At 44.2% G+C, this 20,781-nt stretch overlaps 1 pseudogene; it reads right to left on the bottom strand.

Annotated features, from left to right (window-relative positions):
• Window positions 1-1,040: 1,040 nt before the first annotated feature.
• LOC124043088 overlaps window positions 1,041-20,781 on the bottom strand; it is a 70,981-nt pseudogene continuing 51,240 nt past the window's right edge.

The raw sequence follows: 20,781 nt of genomic DNA, 5'->3' as shown, positions 1-20,781 counted from the left end.
TCTCCTGAGGTGCCTTATTGCTATTATAAACTGGTTATCAATGCAATTAGAGCAGTAAAAATAGTTGTTTTGCCATCCATACCTGTGGTAAACGGTCTAATATAGCACAGCTGTCAGCCAATCAGCATTCAGGGCTTGAACCACCCAGTTATACACACATATACATTCAGAATAATAAAGTATTATCTCCTCCCAAGATCCTACCCCCCCCCCCCCTCCCTCTCCATGGTAGAAGTTTCCACAGATCTAGGTTCAGGTAAACCAAATCCTAACCCCCCTCCCTCTCCATGGTAGAAGTTTCCACAGATCTAGGTTCAGGTAAACCAAATCCTAATCCCCCCCTCCCTCTCCATGGTAGAAGTTTCCACGGATCAAGGTTCAGGTAAACCAAATCCTAACCCCCCCTTCCCTCTCCATGGTAGAAGTTTCCACAGATCTAGGTTCAGGTATACCAAATCCTAACCTTAACCATTAGAGGGGAAATGCAAAACTGACCATTAGTGTCTAGGGGCAACGTGCTCCTACTCTCCCTCACATCCCTGGATGTCACCTGTTTCTACAAGTGGCTACAGAGTCACTGGGAGTAGAAACTGAAAATCAAGTCTTGTAAAGTAGGTACTATTGACTGGCTGATTAACGCAGATGAATCCTACAGATACTAAACACATCCAGTGATGATATCATCAACATGGGACAAAACCAAAGAACTCCAAGGCTCCGAAACCTCACGCAAAACATTCTTTGTTGTTGTAAGTTCCCTAAACTGACAAACTCCCCCTTGTAGAAAGTCATACACACTCCTTGATGTTTTTAAATGTAGCATATTCTCGTGGAAGTGTGTGAGGCCAAGGCTGGAGTTAATTCCATTTCGATTTACAACAAAGTGCAATTTACCCCCAATGATTTCTCTCATCTTGATTTGGAATCTCCCTTCTTGAATGAAATCATCTCGACCCCCATTTGAGTAAAGGTTCCTTTATTCTTCTTTACCTCCCTTAATCCAAACCTTCCCTTTCACACACACTCCCCCATCTGCCCTGCTACTCCATGTTGGCGAATTTTAGCACATGGCCGTCAAAGTGTGTGAGCATGTGCTTCTGGAAGAGCTGCTGATGGCAGTGGAGGGGGAACTGCTCAGAGCACACAGGACACACCTTCCAGTGGCTCTCCACGTGCTGCTCAAAGCTACGCTGCTCAAAGTGGGGCGGGAAGATCACCTCGCACAACAGACAGCGCTTGTGAACCTCACCACTGAGTGGAGGGAGAAAGACCATAGAAACGAGGGGAGAGAGAAGGAGAGGGGGGAGAGAGGAGAGGGGGGGAGAGAGAAGGAGCAGAGGGGGAGAGAGAAGGAGCAGAGAGGAGGGGGAGAGAGAAGGAGCAGAGGGGGGGGGAGAGAAGGAGCAGAGGGAGAGAAGGAGCAGAGGGGAGAGAGAGAGAGGGGAGGAGAGAGGAGCAGAGGGAGAGAAGGAGCAGAGGGGGAGAGAGGAGAGGGGAGAGAAGGAGAGGGGGAGAGAGAAGGGGCAGAGGGGGAGAGAGAAGGGGCAGAGGGGGAGAGAGAAGGGGCAGAGGGGAGAGAGAAGGGGCAGAGGGGGGAGAGAGAGTATGGAGTTGGTCCCCCCTTTGCACTCTTCTGAAAGCTTTCCACTTGATGTTTTGCTTATTGCTTCCATTCAGCCACAAGAACATTAGTGAGGTCAGGTACTGATGTTGGGCGATTACGCCTGGCTCGCAGTCGGCGTTCCAATTCATTCAAAGGTGTTTGATGGGGAAAAAGTGAGGTCAGGGCTCTGTGCAGGCCAGTCAAGTTCTTCCACACCGATCTCTGTATGGACCTCGTTTTGTGCACGGGGTATTGTCATGCTGAAACAGGAAAGGGCCTGCCACAAAGTTGGAAGCACAGAATCGTCCACAATGTTGCATGCTGTAGAGGTTAACTACCAGGGCTTGTGTGCAGCTGCTCGGCCATAGAAACCCATTTCATGAAGTTCCCGACGAACAGCTGTTGTGCTGACGTTGCTTCCAGAGGCAGTTTGGAACTCGGGAGTGAGTGTTGCAACCGAGGACAGGCGTTTTTTACGCGCCACATGCATCATCACTTGGCGGCCCTGTTCTGTGAGCCTGTGTGGCCTACCACTTACCGGCTGAGCCGTTGTTTCTCTTAGATCTCCACTTCACAATAACAACACTTACAGTTGACAGGTGCAGCTCTAGCAGGGCAGAAATTTGACGAACTGACTTGTTGGAAAGGTGGCATCCTATGACGGCGCCACATTGATAGTCACTGAGCTCTTCAGTACGGGCCATTCTACTGCCAATGTTTGTCTATGGAGATTGCATGGCGGTGTGCTCGATTTTATACACCTGTCAGCAATGGGTGTGGCTGAAATATCCAAATCCACTCATTTGTCCACATACTTTTTACATGTAGTGTAGCTAGGTGTGGGTCTTACCTCGAGTGTTGTCGGTGGAGTAGGGGTTCCCGTATTGCAGCTCTGCAGGTCTCTGTGGTACCAGGGGGGGTGGGGAGGGGTCCTGGGGGTAGGGAAGTGGGTAGCGCAGCAACACAGGCTGTTTGACCTCTGACACCTGACCATCAGCCTCCTGCTCCCTCTGTCGGCCCTGACACTGCTGCAGCTCCTAGCATGGGGAGAAGATTGCCAGTGAAGACAACTTAAAACAAAACTAATTATTGGAAAACATATTAGCACCCAAGAAAACCAGGTAATCTTTCCAATCATTTAGGGTTTAGGGTTTGTTTGATTGGTTGATTTAAATGTATTGGATAATTAAAAGCAGTATGCTGCTCCTGCTGGAGACAACATTTACATAAAAAATTATTGAGGATAAAAACAAAGTCTGGAGGCTTATTTCTATTGAGGTCCAGCAACAAAACCAATGTCAAGGGGCGTGGTTTCATCTTGACATTACCCGACTAACAGCTAGCCTTAACTGAAACAATAACAAAAGGTAACCTCACCTCTGTTTTGGTAAAAAGCCTGGAGAAATGTTACCACTCAAATTCATAGACAGAGCTATGGATGCAAGGACTGACCATCCATATCGAAATGATAGTTTCAATAATGTTTTCAATAATGTTGGGTCTTGATGGGGTTCAACAGTTGAACTAAACTCATGAGGCATTTAGAAGTTATATTCTTCAAAAATCAATGAGTATATATCATAAATTAAGTCCAGGATGGATGTAGCAACTAACGATCCCAGCTTTAGCCCATTACAGTCTAAGCCCTAAGCTTTATGGAATTGTTTTAAAGAAGGGCATGACTCATAACAAGGATCATTTTGCTATTTGATTTCATATTTTAATACCCCTTTAAGTATCAACAAAATATATACGAATTTGGCCTTTGCTATTAGCCCATACAAACGCTTTGAATAACAGATTCACTACATGGAACAACAGCAAGCCCCCCCCCCAAAAAAAAAATCAAAAGGACGTTTATTCTGAAGTGTCTATCCTATATCTGAGAGATATAAGAAAGATTAGGAAACATTAAATATTTTTACTGTATTTAACCCCTTATTTTTGGCACTAAACATTCTCCATATATACAGTACTAGTGAACAGTTTGGACACACCTACTCATCCAAGGTTTTGGGATGAGTTAGACCGCAGAGTGAAGGAAAAGCAGCCAACAAGTGCTCATCATATGTGGGAACTCCTTCAAGACTGTTGGAAAAGCATTCCAGGTGAAGCTGGTTGAGAGAATGCCAAGTGTGCAAAGTCATCAAGGCAAAGGGTGGTTACTTTGAAGAATCTCAAATGTTAAATATATTTTGATTTGTTTAACACTTGTTTGGTTACTACATGATTCCATATGTGTTATTTCATAGTTGTGATGTCATCACTATTATTCTACAATGTAGAAAATTGTACAAATTATGAAAAACCCTGGAATGAGTAGGTGTGTCCAAACCTGACTGGTACTGTACTTCCATTCATTTTTTCAACTGGTACCGGGAGACCTTCAGAGGAGTCCTGTGAGACCTGTGGGCATCCTAGAGCAAAACATGTATGTGTTCGTGAGAGTCTCACCTTTCACAGAGGGGTCATATTATTGTGTAGCCCAAACTGTTTGAAAGCTACAGACAGAAGATGGCAGATCGGCTGTATCGACTTCAGACGAGTCCCAATACACTTCTGGGGGCCGTAGAGCAAAAGGGAGCACGCCATCGCGAGTCTCAACTTTCCATAGAGGGGTCAAAATAGTTTGTGGCAAACCGTTCAGACAATTTTGCGAAAAGACCGATTTTCTTTCTCCCCTCGCCTCTTTCTTCCTCACCCCTCTTGATAAACTAGATAGCCCTGCACTAATGAAGTTAACATTTAAACGAGGCTGACCACAGGGTGAAACAAACACAGAGGATGACATTTGCACCATTTAAATGGTTAGCGTATCATGGCAGTACTGTATCATTAGTTGGAATCTAGAAATTGGGGAGGAAGCTATATAAATAGTAGTAGGTTGGTAAATGCAGTGCTTTTGGTAGGCTTATTATGGGGTGGCAAGTAGCCTAGTGGTTAGAGCGTTGGGCCAGTAACTGAAAGGCTGCTGGATCGAATCCCCGAACTCACAAGGTAAAAATCGGTCGTTCTGCCCCTGAACAAGGCAGTTGTTCCCCGGTAGGCCGTCATTGTAAATAATAATTTGTTCTTAACTGACTTGCCAAGTTAAATAAAGGTTAAATGTAAAAAAAAATCTAATATATAATATAAACTCTTGCAGGCTTCAGTAGTAGCTCTATGAAAGCACTTAATAAAAACTGTTATAAGTGGTGAATGTTAATAGTACCTCCTTGAGTTGATTCTTCTTTCTGAGGGCCTGAGCCAGACTCTCCTTCAGCTCTGTCACCTCCATGGCCCTCTCTACCATCTGGATCTACACAGAGGAAACATTAGACAAAACACTAGAGTTGATTCTTCTCTCTGAGGGCCTGAGCCAGACTCTCCTTCAGCTCTGTCACCTCCATGGCCCTCTCTACCATCTGGATCTACACAGAGGAAACATTAGACAAAACACTAGAGTTGATTCTTCTCTCTGAGGGCCTGAGCCAGACTCTCCTTCAGCTCTGTCACCTCCATGGCCCTCTCTACCATCTGGATCTACACAGAGGAAACATTAGACAAAACACTAGAGTTGATTCTTCTCTCTGAGGGCCTGAGCCAGACTCTCCTTCAGCTCTGTCACCTCCATGGCCCTCTCTACCATCTGGATCTACACAGAGGAAACATTAGACAAAACACTAGAGTTGATTCTTCTCTCTGAGGGCCTGAGCCAGACTCTCCTTCAGCTCTGTCACCTCCATGGCCCTCTCTACCATCTGGATCTACACAGAGGAAACATTAGACAAAACACTAGAGTTGATTCTTCTCTCTGAGGGCCTGAGCCAGACTCTCCTTCAGCTCTGTCACCTCCATGGCCCTCTCTACCATCTGGATCTACACAGAGGAAACATTAGACAAAACACTAGAGTTGATTCTTCTCTCTGAGGGCCTGAGCCAGACTCTCCTTCAGCTCTGTCACCTCCATGGCCCTCTCTACCATCTGGATCTACACAGAGGAAACATTAGACAAAACACTAGAGTTGATTCTTCTCTCTGAGGGCCTGAGCCAGACTCTCCTTCAGCTCTGTCACCTCCATGGCCCTCTCTACCATCTGGATCTACACAGAGGAAACATTAGACAAAACACTAGAGTTGATTCTTCTCTCTGAGGGCCTGAGCCAGACTCTCCTTCAGCTCTGTCACCTCCATGGCCCTCTCTACCATCTGGATCTACACAGAGGAAACATTAGACAAAACACTAGAGTTGATTCTTCTCTCTGAGGGCCTGAGCCAGACTCTCCTTCAGCTCTGTCACCTCCATGGCCCTCTCTACCATCTGGATCTACACAGAGGAAACATTAGACAAAACACTAGAGTTGATTCTTCTCTCTGAGGGCCTGAGCCAGACTCTCCTTCAGCTCTGTCACCTCCATGGCCCTCTCTACCATCTGGATCTACACAGAGGAAACATTAGACAAAACACTAGAGTTGATTCTTCTCTCTGAGGGCCTGAGCCAGACTCTCCTTCAGCTCTGTCACCTCCATGGCCCTCTCTACCATCTGGATCTACACAGAGGAAACATTAGACAAAACACTAGAGTTGATTCTTCTCTCTGAGGGCCTGAGCCAGACTCTCCTTCAGCTCTGTCACCTCCATGGCCCTCTCTACCATCTGGATCTACACAGAGGAAACATTAGACAAAACACTAGAGTTGATTCTTCTCTCTGAGGGCCTGAGCCAGACTCTCCTTCAGCTCTGTCACCTCCATGGCCCTCTCTACCATCTGGATCTACACAGAGGAAACATTAGACAAAACACTAGAGTTGATTCTTCTCTCTGAGGGCCTGAGCCAGACTCTCCTTCAGCTCTGTCACCTCCATGGCCCTCTCTACCATCTGGATCTACACAGAGGAAACATTAGACAAAACACTAGAGTTGATTCTTCTCTCTGAGGGCCTGAGCCAGACTCTCCTTCAGCTCTGTCACCTCCATGGCCCTCTCTACCATCTGGATCTACACAGAGGAAACATTAGACAAAACACTAGAGTTGATTCTTCTCTCTGAGGGCCTGAGCCAGACTCTCCTTCAGCTCTGTCACCTCCATGGCCCTCTCTACCATCTGGATCTACACAGAGGAAACATTAGACAAAACACTAGAGTTGATTCTTCTCTCTGAGGGCCTGAGCCAGACTCTCCTTCAGCTCTGTCACCTCCATGGCCCTCTCTACCATCTGGATCTACACAGAGGAAACATTAGACAAAACACTAGAGTTGATTCTTCTCTCTGAGGGCCAGACTCTCCTTCAGCTCTGTCACCTCCATGGCCCTCTCTACCATCTGGATCTACACAGAGGAAACATTAGACAAAACACTAGAGTTGATTCTTCTCTCTGAGGGCCTGAGCCAGACTCTCCTTCAGCTCTGTCACCTCCATGGCCCTCTCTACCATCTGGATCTACACAGAGGAAACATTAGACAAAACACTAGAGTTGATTCTTCTCTCTGAGGGCCTGAGCCAGACTCTCCTTCAGCTCTGTCACCTCCATGGCCCTCTCTACCATCTGGATCTACACAGAGGAAACATTAGACAAAACACTAGAGTTGATTCTTCTCTCTGAGGGCCTGAGCCAGACTCTCCTTCAGCTCTGTCACCTCCATGGCCCTCTCTACCATCTGGATCTACACAGAGGAAACATTAGACAAAACACTAGAGTTGATTCTTCTCTCTGAGGGCCTGAGCCAGACTCTCCTTCAGCTCTGTCACCTCCATGGCCCTCTCTACCATCTGGATCTACACAGAGGAAACATTAGACAAAACACTAGAGTTGATTCTTCTCTCTGAGGGCCTGAGCCAGACTCTCCTTCAGCTCTGTCACCTCCATGGCCCTCTCTACCATCTGGATCTACACAGAGGAAACATTAGACAAAACACTAGAGTTGATTCTTCTCTCTGAGGGCCTGAGCCAGACTCTCCTTCAGCTCTGTCACCTCCATGGCCCTCTCTACCATCTGGATCTACACAGAGGAAACATTAGACAAAACACTAGAGTTGATTCATCTCTCTGAGGGCCTGAGCCAGACTCTCCTTCAGCTCTGTCACCTCCATGGCCCTCTCTACCATCTGGATCTACACAGAGGAAACATTAGACAAAACACTAGAGTTGATTCTTCTCTCTGAGGGCCTGAGCCAGACTCTCCTTCAGCTCTGTCACCTCCATGGCCCTCTCTACCATCTGGATCTACACAGAGGAAACATTAGACAAAACACTAGAGTTGATTCTTCTCTCTGAGGGCCTGAGCCAGACTCTCCTTCAGCTCTGTCACCTCCATGGCCCTCTCTACCATCTGGATCTACACAGAGGAAACATTAGACAAAACACTAGAGTTGATTCTTCTCTCTGAGGGCCTGAGCCAGACTCTCCTTCAGCTCTGTCACCTCCATGGCCCTCTCTACCATCTGGATCTACACAGAGGAAACATTAGACAAAACACTAGAGTTGATTCTTCTCTCTGAGGGCCTGAGCCAGACTCTCCTTCAGCTCTGTCACCTCCATGGCCCTCTCTACCATCTGGATCTACACAGAGGAAACATTAGACAAAACACTAGAGTTGATTCTTCTCTCTGAGGGCCTGAGCCAGACTCTCCTTCAGCTCTGTCACCTCCATGGCCCTCTCTACCATCTGGATCTACACAGAGGAAACATTAGACAAAACACTAGAGTTGATTCTTCTCTCTGAGGGCCTGAGCCAGACTCTCCTTCAGCTCTGTCACCTCCATGGCCCTCTCTACCATCTGGATCTACACAGAGGAAACATTAGACAAAACACTAGAGTTGATTCTTCTCTCTGAGGGCCTGAGCCAGACTCTCCTTCAGCTCTGTCACCTCCATGGCCCTCTCTACCATCTGGATCTACACAGAGGAAACATTAGACAAAACACTAGAGTTGATTCTTCTCTCTGAGGGCCTGAGCCAGACTCTCCTTCAGCTCTGTCACCTCCATGGCCCTCTCTACCATCTGGATCTACACAGAGGAAACATTAGACAAAACACTAGAGTTGATTCTTCTCTCTGAGGGCCTGAGCCAGACTCTCCTTCAGCTCTGTCACCTCCATGGCCCTCTCTACCATCTGGATCTACACAGAGGAAACATTAGACAAAACACTAGAGTTGATTCTTCTCTCTGAGGGCCTGAGCCAGACTCTCCTTCAGCTCTGTCACCTCCATGGCCCTCTCTACCATCTGGATCTACACAGAGGAAACATTAGACAAAACACTAGAGTTGATTCTTCTCTCTGAGGGCCTGAGCCAGACTCTCCTTCAGCTCTGTCACCTCCATGGCCCTCTCTACCATCTGGATCTACACAGAGGAAACATTAGACAAAACACTAGAGTTGATTCTTCTCTCTGAGGGCCTGAGCCAGACTCTCCTTCAGCTCTGTCACCTCCATGGCCCTCTCTACCATCTGGATCTACACAGAGGAAACATTAGACAAAACACTAGAGTTGATTCTTCTCTCTGAGGGCCTGAGCCAGACTCTCCTTCAGCTCTGTCACCTCCATGGCCCTCTCTACCATCTGGATCTACACAGAGGAAACATTAGACAAAACACTAGAGTTGATTCTTCTCTCTGAGGGCCTGAGCCAGACTCTCCTTCAGCTCTGTCACCTCCATGGCCCTCTCTACCATCTGGATCTACACAGAGGAAACATTAGACAAAACACTAGAGTTGATTCTTCTCTCTGAGGGCCTGAGCCAGACTCTCCTTCAGCTCTGTCACCTCCATGGCCCTCTCTACCATCTGGATCTACACAGAGGAAACACTAGACAAAACACTAGAGTTGATTCTTCTCTCTGAGGGCCTGAGCCAGACTCTCCTTCAGCTCTGTCACCTCCATGGCCCTCTCTACCATCTGGATCTACACAGAGGAAACATTAGACAAAACACTAGAGTTGATTCTTCTCTCTGAGGGGGCCAGACTCTCCTTCAGCTCTGTCACCTCCATGGCCCTCTCTACCATCTGGATCTACACAGAGGAAACATTAGACAAAACACTAGAGTTGATTCTTCTCTCTGAGGGCCTGAGCCAGACTCTCCTTCAGCTCTGTCACCTCCATGGCCCTCTCTACCATCTGGATCTACACAGAGGAAACATTAGACAAAACACTAGAGTTGATTCTTCTCTCTGAGGGCCTGAGCCAGACTCTCCTTCAGCTCTGTCACCTCCATGGCCCTCTCTACCATCTGGATCTACACAGAGGAAACATTAGACAAAACACTAGAGTTGATTCTTCTCTCTGAGGGCCTGAGCCAGACTCTCCTTCAGCTCTGTCACCTCCATGGCCCTCTCTACCATCTGGATCTACACAGAGGAAACATTAGACAAAACACTAGAGTTGATTCTTCTCTCTGAGGGCCTGAGCCAGACTCTCCTTCAGCTCTGTCACCTCCATGGCCCTCTCTACCATCTGGATCTACACAGAGGAAACATTAGACAAAACACTAGAGTTGATTCTTCTCTCTGAGGGCCTGAGCCAGACTCTCCTTCAGCTCTGTCACCTCCATGGCCCTCTCTACCATCTGGATCTACACAGAGGAAACATTAGACAAAACACTAGAGTTGATTCTTCTCTCTGAGGGCCTGAGCCAGACTCTCCTTCAGCTCTGTCACCTCCATGGCCCTCTCTACCATCTGGATCTACACAGAGGAAACATTAGACAAAACACTAGAGTTGATTCTTCTCTCTGAGGGCCTGAGCCAGACTCTCCTTCAGCTCTGTCACCTCCATGGCCCTCTCTACCATCTGGATCTACACAGAGGAAACATTAGACAAAACACTAGAGTTGATTCTTCTCTCTGAGGGCCTGAGCCAGACTCTCCTTCAGCTCTGTCACCTCCATGGCCCTCTCTACCATCTGGATCTACACAGAGGAAACATTAGACAAAACACTAGAGTTGATTCATCTCTCTGAGGGCCTGAGCCAGACTCTCCTTCAGCTCTGTCACCTCCATGGCCCTCTCTACCATCTGGATCTACACAGAGGAAACATTAGACAAAACACTAGAGTTGATTCTTCTCTCTGAGGGCCTGAGCCAGACTCTCCTTCAGCTCTGTCACCTCCATGGCCCTCTCTACCATCTGGATCTACACAGAGGAAACATTAGACAAAACACTAGAGTTGATTCTTCTCTCTGAGGGCCTGAGCCAGACTCTCCTTCAGCTCTGTCACCTCCATGGCCCTCTCTACCATCTGGATCTACACAGAGGAAACATTAGACAAAACACTAGAGTTGATTCTTCTCTCTGAGGGCCAGACTCTCCTTCAGCTCTGTCACCTCCATGGCCCTCTCTACCATCTGGATCTACACAGAGGAAACATTAGACAAAACACTAGAGTTGATTCTTCTCTCTGAGGGCCTGAGCCAGACTCTCCTTCAGCTCTGTCACCTCCATGGCCCTCTCTACCATCTGGATCTACACAGAGGAAACATTAGACAAAACACTAGAGTTGATTCTTCTCTCTGAGGGCCTGAGCCAGACTCTCCTTCAGCTCTGTCACCTCCATGGCCCTCTCTACCATCTGGATCTACACAGAGGAAACATTAGACAAAACACTAGAGTTGATTCTTCTCTCTGAGGGCCTGAGCCAGACTCTCCTTCAGCTCTGTCACCTCCATGGCCCTCTCTACCATCTGGATCTACACAGAGGAAACATTAGACAAAACACTAGAGTTGATTCTTCTCTCTGAGGGCCTGAGCCAGACTCTCCTTCAGCTCTGTCACCTCCATGGCCCTCTCTACCATCTGGATCTACACAGAGGAAACATTAGACAAAACACTAGAGTTGATTCTTCTCTCTGAGGGCCTGAGCCAGACTCTCCTTCAGCTCTGTCACCTCCATGGCCCTCTCTACCATCTGGATCTACACAGAGGAAACATTAGACAAAACACTAGAGTTGATTCTTCTCTCTGAGGGCCTGAGCCAGACTCTCCTTCAGCTCTGTCACCTCCATGGCCCTCTCTACCATCTGGATCTACACAGAGGAAACATTAGACAAAACACTAGAGTTGATTCTTCTCTCTGAGGGCCTGAGCCAGACTCTCCTTCAGCTCTGTCACCTCCATGGCCCTCTCTACCATCTGGATCTACACAGAGGAAACATTAGACAAAACACTAGAGTTGATTCTTCTCTCTGAGGGCCTGAGCCAGACTCTCCTTCAGCTCTGTCACCTCCATGGCCCTCTCTACCATCTGGATCTACACAGAGGAAACATTAGACAAAACACTAGAGTTGATTCTTCTCTCTGAGGGCCTGAGCCAGACTCTCCTTCAGCTCTGTCACCTCCATGGCCCTCTCTACCATCTGGATCTACACAGAGGAAACATTAGACAAAACACTAGAGTTGATTCTTCTCTCTGAGGGCCTGAGCCAGACTCTCCTTCAGCTCTGTCACCTCCATGGCCCTCTCTACCATCTGGATCTACACAGAGGAAACATTAGACAAAACACTAGAGTTGATTCTTCTCTCTGAGGGCCTGAGCCAGACTCTCCTTCAGCTCTGTCACCTCCATGGCCCTCTCTACCATCTGGATCTACACAGAGGAAACATTAGACAAAACACTAGAGTTGATTCTTCTCTCTGAGGGCCTGAGCCAGACTCTCCTTCAGCTCTGTCACCTCCATGGCCCTCTCTACCATCTGGATCTACACAGAGGAAACATTAGACAAAACACTAGAGTTGATTCTTCTCTCTGAGGGCCTGAGCCAGACTCTCCTTCAGCTCTGTCACCTCCATGGCCCTCTCTACCATCTGGATCTACACAGAGGAAACATTAGACAAAACACTAGACAAAACATTGTACGCATTTGGCCACAAGGGAAAGAGAAGTTACATATGTAGCCTTTAATAAGTCATCATGTATATATCATCCCAGACATAACCTATTCTAGTGCACTGGGGTGAATGTAAATCAAACACGTGTGTAGATATATATAAGTACTCACACCCCTTGACTTTGTTTGACATTTTGTTGTGTTACAAAGTGGGAAGCTGCACAGAATAGTCGAATGTAAAAGTAGAAGAAACATTCTAATGTTTTGTCAAATGTATGGAATATAAAACACATACATCTTCATTAAGTATTCAACCCTCTGAGTCAATACATGTTAGAATCACCTTTGACAGTGATTACAGCTTTGAGTCTTTCTGGGTAAGTCTCTAAGATCTTTCCACACCTGGATTGTATAATATTTACACACAAAAAAAAATGTAAACCTTCAAGCTCTGTCAAGTTGGTTGTTGATCATTTCTAAACGGCCATTTTCAAGTCTTGCCACAGATGTTCAAGACAATTTAAGTCAAAACTGTAACTAGGCCACTCAGGAACATTCAATGTCATCTTGGTAAGCAACTCCAGTTGTATATTTGGCCTTGTGTTTTAAGTTATTGTCCAGCTGAAAGGTGAATTTACCTCCCAGCGTCTTATCTTCTAGGATTATGCTTTAATGCCTTATTGCAAACAGGATGCATGTTTTGGAACATTTGTACTCTGTAGTGGCTTCCTGTTTTTCATCGGTCTTACAGGTCAGCCATTAAACTTACTGTTTTAAAGTCACCATTGGCCTCATGGTGAAATCCCTGAGCGGTTTCCTTCCTCTCCGGTCAACTGTTAGGAAGAACACCCGTATCTTTCTAGTGACTGAGTGTATTGATACATCATCCAAAGTGTCATTAATAACAGTTTCGGTGCCCTTCTTTGCAAGGCATTAGAAAACCTCCCTGGTCTTTGTGGTTGAATCTGTGTTTGAAATTCACTGCTCGGCCGAGGGACCTTATAGATAATTGTATTTGTAGGGTAAGGATAAGGTAGTCCGTGCAACTTACTATGTGACTTGTTAAGCACATGTTTACTCCTGAACTTATTTAGGGTTGCCATAACAAAGGGGTTGAATACTTATTGCATCAAGACATTTAAGCTTTCCATTTTTAATGAATTTGTAAATTATGGGATATTGTGTGTAGGTCAGTGACACAAAATCTAAATTTCATCCATTTTAAATTCCGTCTAACACACATTTTTGGGGAGAAAGCCAAGGGGTGTGAATACTTTCTGAAGGCACTGGGTGCACATTGTTAAGTTACAGCCTTATACTACCTCATCAATCTCCACACAATACCCCATAATGACAAAGAAAAAACAGGTTTTTAGAAATGTTTTGTATTCAGACCCTTTCCTCTGAGACCCAAAATTGAGCTCAGGTGCATCCCGAGTGGCGCAGCGGTCTAAGGCACTGCATCTCAGTGGGGCGGCAGCGTAGCCTAGTGGCTAGAGCGTTGGACTAGTAACCGGAAGGTTGCGAGTTCAAACCCCTGAGCTGACAAGGTACAAATCTGTCGTTCTGCCCCTGAACAGGCAGTTAACCCACTGTTCCCAGGCCGTCATTGAAAATAAGAATATGTTCTTAACTGACTTGCCTGGTTAAATAAAGGTAAAATTAAAATTTAAAAAAAGAGTCAGTGCAAGAGGCACTGCATCTCAGTGCAAGAGGCACTGCATCTCAGTGCAAGAGGCACTGCATCTCAGTGCAAGAGGCACTGCATCTCAGTGCAAGAGGCACTGCATCTCAGTGCAAGAGGCACTGCATCTCAGTGCAAGAGGCACTGCATCTCAGTGCAAGAGGCACTGCATCTCAGTGCAAGAGGCACTGCATCTCAGTGCAAGAGGCACTGCATCTCAGTGCAAGAGGCACTGCATCTCACTACAGTCCCTGGTTCGAATCCAGGCTGTATCACATCCGGCCGTGATTGGGAGTCCCATAGGGCGGCGCACAATTGGTCCAGCATCGTCCAGGTTTGGCCGGTGTAGGCAGTCATTGTAAATAAGAATTTGTTCTTAACCTCTTGAACCTATAGGGGCGCTGTGTCATTATTGGATAAAAAGACGTGCCCGTTTTAAGCACAATATTTTGTCACGAAAAGATGCTCGACTATGCATGGAATTGACAGCCTTGGAAAGACACAACTCTGACGTCTCCAAAACTGAAAATATATTATCTGTGCGTGCCCCAGATCTAATGCAACAGGCGAAACCAAGATGATGTTTCATACAGGAAATGTCCCGGATTCTGAAGGCGCTGTGTTCCAATGTCTCCTTATATGGCTGTGAATGCGCCAGGAATGAGCCTGCGCTTTCTGTATATTCCCCGAGGTGTCTGCAGCATTGTGACGTGTTTGTAGGCATATCATTGGAAGATTGACCATAAGAGACTAGATTTACCTGGTGTCCCGCCCGGTGTCCTGTGTGCGTAATCTGTAAATCCATGCGCGTTCCATTTCTTCAGAATTGAAAGTAAACTGCCACGATGGATTTTATCGTCGATAGATATGTGAAAAACACCTTGAGGATTGATTCTAAACATCGTTTGCCATGTTTCTGTCGATATTATGGAGTTAATTTGGAAAAAAGTTTGCGTTTTAATTACTTATTTATTATTATTTTTCCTTACCCAAACGCGATGAACAAAACGGAGCGATTAGTCGACACAAATAATATTTTTTGTAAAAACGGAACATTTGCTATCTAACAGAGTCTCCTCATTGAAAACATCTGAAGTTCTTCAAAGGTAAATGATTTTATTTGAATGCTTTTATGGTTTTTGTGGAAAATGTTGCATGCTGAATGCTAATGCTAAATGGTACGTTAGCCATCAATACTGTTACACAAATGCTTGTTTTGCAATGGTTGAGAAGCATATTTTGAAAATCTGAGATGACAGTGTTGTTAACAAAAGGCAAAGCTTGAGAGCAAATATATTTATTTAATTTCATTTGCGATTTTCATGAATAGTTAACGTTGCGTTATGGTAATGAGCTTGAGGCTGTAGTCACGATACCGGATCCGGGATGGCTCGACGCAAGAAGTTAACTGACTTGATTAGTTAAACAAAAGTTAAATAAAACTTTTTAAAATCCTGTTTCCATTGATCATCCTTGAGATGTTTCTACAACTTGATTGGAGTCCACCTGTGATAAATTCAATTGTTTGGACATGATTTGGAAAGGAACACACCTGTCAATGTTAGGTCCAACAGTTGACAGTGCATGTCAGAGCAAAAACATCACTGCTCTAGAGGAGATCTGCATGGAGGAATGGGCCAAAATACCAGCAACAGTGTGTGAAAACCTTGTGAAGACTTACAGAAAACGTTTGATCTCTGTCATTGCCAACAAAGGGTATATAACAAAGACCATTAGGGTTACTAACTGTGTCTGTGTATTTATCTCTCTCCAGACCATTAGGGATACTAACTGTGTATTTATCTCTCTCCAGACCATTAGGGTTACTAACTGTGTCTGTGTATTTATCTCTCTCCAGACCATTAGGGTTACTAACTTTATTTATCTCCAGACCATTAGGGTTACTAACTGTGTATTTATCTCAGACCATAGGGTTACTAACTGTGTATTTATCTCTCTCCAGACCATTAGGGTTACTAACTGTGTATTTATCTCTCTCCAGACCATTAGGGTTACTAACTGTGTATTTATCTCTCTCCAGACCATTAGGGTTACTAACTGTGTATTTATCTCTCTCCAGACCATTAGGGTTACTAACTGTGTATTTATCTCTCTCCAGACCATTAGGGTTACTAACTGTGTATTTATCTCTCTCCAGACCATTAGGGTTACTAACTGTGTATTTATCTCTCTCCAGACCATTAGGGTTACTAACTGTGTATTTATCTCTCTCCAGACCATTAGGGTTACTAACTGTGTATTTATCTCTCTCCAGACCATTAGGGTTACTAACTGTGTATTTATCTCTCTCCAGACCATTAGGGTTACTAACTGTGTATTTATCTCTCTCCAGACCATTAGGGTTACTAACTGTGTATTTATCTCTCTCAGACCATTAGGGTTACTAACTGTGTATTTATCTCTCCAGACCATTAGGGTTACTAACTGTGTATTTATCTCTCTCCAGACCATTAGGGTTTAACTGTGTATTTACTCCAGACCATTAGGGTTACTAACTGTGTATTTATCTCTCTCCAGACCATTAGGGTTACTAACTGTGTCCAGACCATTAGGGTTATCTCTCTCCAGACCATTAGGGTTACTAACTGTGTATTTATCTCTCTCCAGACCATTAGGGTTACTAACTGTGTATTTATCTCTCTCCAGACCATTAGGGTTACTAACTGTGTGTATTTATCTCTCTCCAGACCATTAGGGTTACTAACTGTGTATTTATCTCTCTCCAGACCATTAGGGTTACTAACTGTGTATTTATCTCTCTCCAGACCATTAGGGTTACTAACTGTGTATTTATCTCTCTCCAGACCATTAGGGTTACTAACTGTGTCTGTGTATTTATTTATCTCTCCAGACCATTAGGGTTACTAACTGTGTATTTATCTCTCTCCAGACCATTAGGGTTACTAACTGTGTATTTATCTCTCTCCAGACCATTAGGGTTACTAACTGTGTCTGTGTATTTATCTCTCTCCAGACCATTAGGGTTACTAACTGTGTATTTATCTCTCTCCAGACCATTAGGGTTACTAACTGTGTATTTATCTCTCTCCAGACCATTAGGGTTACTAACTGTGTCTGTGTATTTATCTCTCTCCAGACCATTAGGGTTACTAACTGTGTCTGTGTATTTATCTCTTTCCAGACCATTAGGGTTACTAACTGTGTAATTATCTCTCTCCAGACCATTAGGGTTACTAACTGTGTATTTACCTCTCTCCAGACCATTAGGGTTACTAACTGTGTATGTGTATTTATCTCTCTCCAGACCATTAGGGTTACTAACTGTGTATTTATCTCTCTCCAGACCATTAGGGTTACTAACTGTGTATTTATCTCTCTCCAGACCATTAGGGTTACTAACTGTGTATTTATCTCTCTCCAGACCATTAGGGTTAGGGTTACTAACTGTGTATTTATCTCTCTCCACACCATTAGGGTTACTAACTGTGTATTTATCTCTCTCCAGACCATTAGGGTTACTAACTGTGTATTTATCTCTCTCCAGACCATTAGGGTTACTAACTGTGTATTTATCTCTCTCCAGACCATTAGGGTTACTAACTGTGTATTTATCTCTCTCCAGACCATTAGGGTTACTAACTGTGTATTTATCTCTCTCCAGACCATTAGGGTTACTAACTCCAGACCATTAGGGTAACTGTGTAATTATCTCTCTCCAGACCATTAGGGTTACTAACTGTGTATTTATCTCTCTCCAGACCATTAGGGTTACTAACTGTGTATGTGTATTTATCTCTCTCCAAACCATTAGGGTTACTAACTGTGTATTTATCTCTCTCCAGACCATTAGGGTTACTAACTGTGTATTTATCTCTCTCCAGATCATTAGGGTTACTAACTGTGTATTTATCTCTCTCCAGTATTTATCTCTCTCCAGACCATTAGGGTTACTAACTGTGTATTTATCTCTCTCCACACCATTAGGGTTACTAACTGTGTATTTATCTCTCTCCAGACCATTAGCGTTACTAACTGTGTATTTATCTCTCTCCAGACCATTAGGGTTACTAACTGTGTATTTATCTCTCTCCAGATCATTAGGGTTACTAACTGTGTATGTATCTCTCTCCAGACCATTAGGGTTACTAACTGTGTATTTATCTCTCTCCAGACCATTAGGGTTACTAACTGTGTATTTATCTCTCTCCAGACCATTAGGGTTACTAACTGTGTATTTATCTCTCTCCAGACCATTAGGGTTACTAACTGTGTATTTATCTCTCTCCAGACCATTAGGGTTACTAACTGTGTCTGTGTATTTATCTCTTTCCAGACCATTAGGGTTACTAACTGTGTATTTATCTCTCTCCAGACCATTAGGGTTACTAACTGTGTCTGTGTATATCTCTCTCCAGACCATTAGGGTTACTAACTGTGTATTTATCTCTCTCCAGACCATTAGGGTTACTAACTGTGTATTTACCTCTCTCCAGACCATTAGGGTTACTAACTGTGTATGTGTATTTATCTCTCTCCAGACCATTAGGGTTACTAACTGTGTATTTATCTCTCTCCACACCATTAGGGTTACTAACTGTGTATTTATCTCTCTACAGACCATTAGGGTTACTAACTGTGTATTTATCTCTCTCCAGACCATTAGGGTTACTAACTGTGTATTTATCTCTCTCCAGATCATTAGGGTTACTAACTGTGTATTTATCTCTCTCCAGACCATTAGGGTTACTAACTGTGTATTTATCTCTCTCCAGACCATTAGGGATACTAACTGTGTATTTATCTCTCTCCAGACCATTAGGGATACTAACTGTGTATTTATGTCTCTCCAGACCATTAGGGTTACTAACTGTGTCTGTGTATTTATCTCTCTCCAGACCATTAGGGTTACTAACTGTGTATTTATCTCTCTCCAGACCATTAGTGTTACTAACTGTGTATTTATCTCTCTCCAGACCATTAGGGTTACTAACTGTGTATTTATCTCTCTCCAGACCATTATGGTTACTAACTGTGTCTGTGTATTTATCTCTCTCCAGACCATTAGGGTTACTAACTGTGTATTTATCTCTCTCCAGACCATTAGGGTTACTAACTGTATATTTATCTCTCTCCAGACCATTAGGGTTACTAACTGTGTATTTATCTCTCTCCAGACCATTAGGGATACTAACTGTGTCTGTGTATTTATCTCTCTCCAGATCATTAGGGTTACTAACTGTGTATTTATCTCTCTCCAGACCATTAGGGTTACTAACTGTGTATTTATCTCTCTCCAGACCATTAGGGTTACTAACTGTGTATTTATCTCTCTCCAGATCATTAGGGTTACTAACTGTGTATTTATCTCTCTCCAGACCATTTGGGTTACTAACTGTGTATTTATCTCTCTCCAGACCATTAGGGATACTAACTGTGTATTTATCTCTCTCCAGACCATTAGGGTTACTAACTGTGTCTGTGTATTTATCTCTCTCCAGACCATTAGGGTTACTAACTGTGTATTTATCTCTCTCCAGACCATTAGGGTTACTAACTGTGTATTTATCTCTCTCCAGACCATTAGGGTTACTAACTGTGTATTTATCTCTCTCCAGACCATTAGGGGGTTACTAACTGTGTCTGTGTATTTATCTCTCTCCAGACCATTAGGGTTACTAACTGTGTATTTATCTCTCTCCAGACCATTAGGGTTACTAACTGTGTATTTATCTCTCTCCAGACCATTAGGGTTACTAACTGTGTATTTATCTCTCTCCAGACCATTAGGGTTACTAACTGTGTATTTATCTCTCTCCAGACCATTAGGGTTACTAACTGTGTATTTATCTCTCTCCAGACCATTAGGGTTACTAACTGTGTATTTATCTCTCTCCAGACCATTAGGGTTACTAACTGTGTATTTATCTCTCTCCAGACCATTAGGGTTACTAACTGTGTATTTATCTGTGTATTTATCTCTCCAGACCATTAGGGTTACTAACTGTGTCTGTGTATTTATCTCTCTCCAGACCATTAGGGTTACTAACTGTGTATTTATCTCTCTCCAGACCATTAGGGTTACTAACTGTGTATTTATCTCTCTCCAGACCATTAGGGTTACTAACTGTGTCTGTGTATTTATCTCTTTCCAGACCATTAGGGTTACTAACTGTGTATTTATCTCTCTCCAGACCATTAGGGTTACTAACTGTGTCTCTGTATATCTCTCTCCAGACCATTAGGGTTACTATCTGTGTATTTATCTCTCTCCAGACCATTAGGGTTACTAACTGTGTATTTACCTCTCTCCAGACCATTAGGGTTACTAACTGTGTCTGTGTATTTATCTCTCTCCAGACCATTAGGGTTACTAACTGTGTCTGTGTATTTATCTCTTTCCAGACCATTAGGGTTACTAACTGTGTAATTATCTCTCTCCAGACCATTAGGGTTACTAACTGTGTATTTACCTCTCTCCAGACCATTAGGGTTACTAACTGTGTATGTGTATTTATCTCTCTCCAAACCATTAGGGTTACTAACTGTGTATTTATCTCTCTCCAGACCATTAGGGTTACTAACTGTGTATTTATCTCTCTCCAGATCATTAGGGTTACTAACTGTGTATTTATCTCTCTCCAGACCATTAGGGTTACTAACTGTGTATTTATCTCTCTCCACACCATTAGGGTTACTAACTGTGTATTTA

The sequence above is a fragment of the Oncorhynchus gorbuscha genome, linkage group LG09, assembly GCF_021184085.1.
Source record: "Oncorhynchus gorbuscha isolate QuinsamMale2020 ecotype Even-year linkage group LG09, OgorEven_v1.0, whole genome shotgun sequence".
Classification (NCBI taxonomy): Eukaryota; Metazoa; Chordata; class Actinopteri; order Salmoniformes; family Salmonidae; genus Oncorhynchus; species Oncorhynchus gorbuscha.
This window is presented reverse-complemented; position numbering and strand designations above follow the sequence as displayed.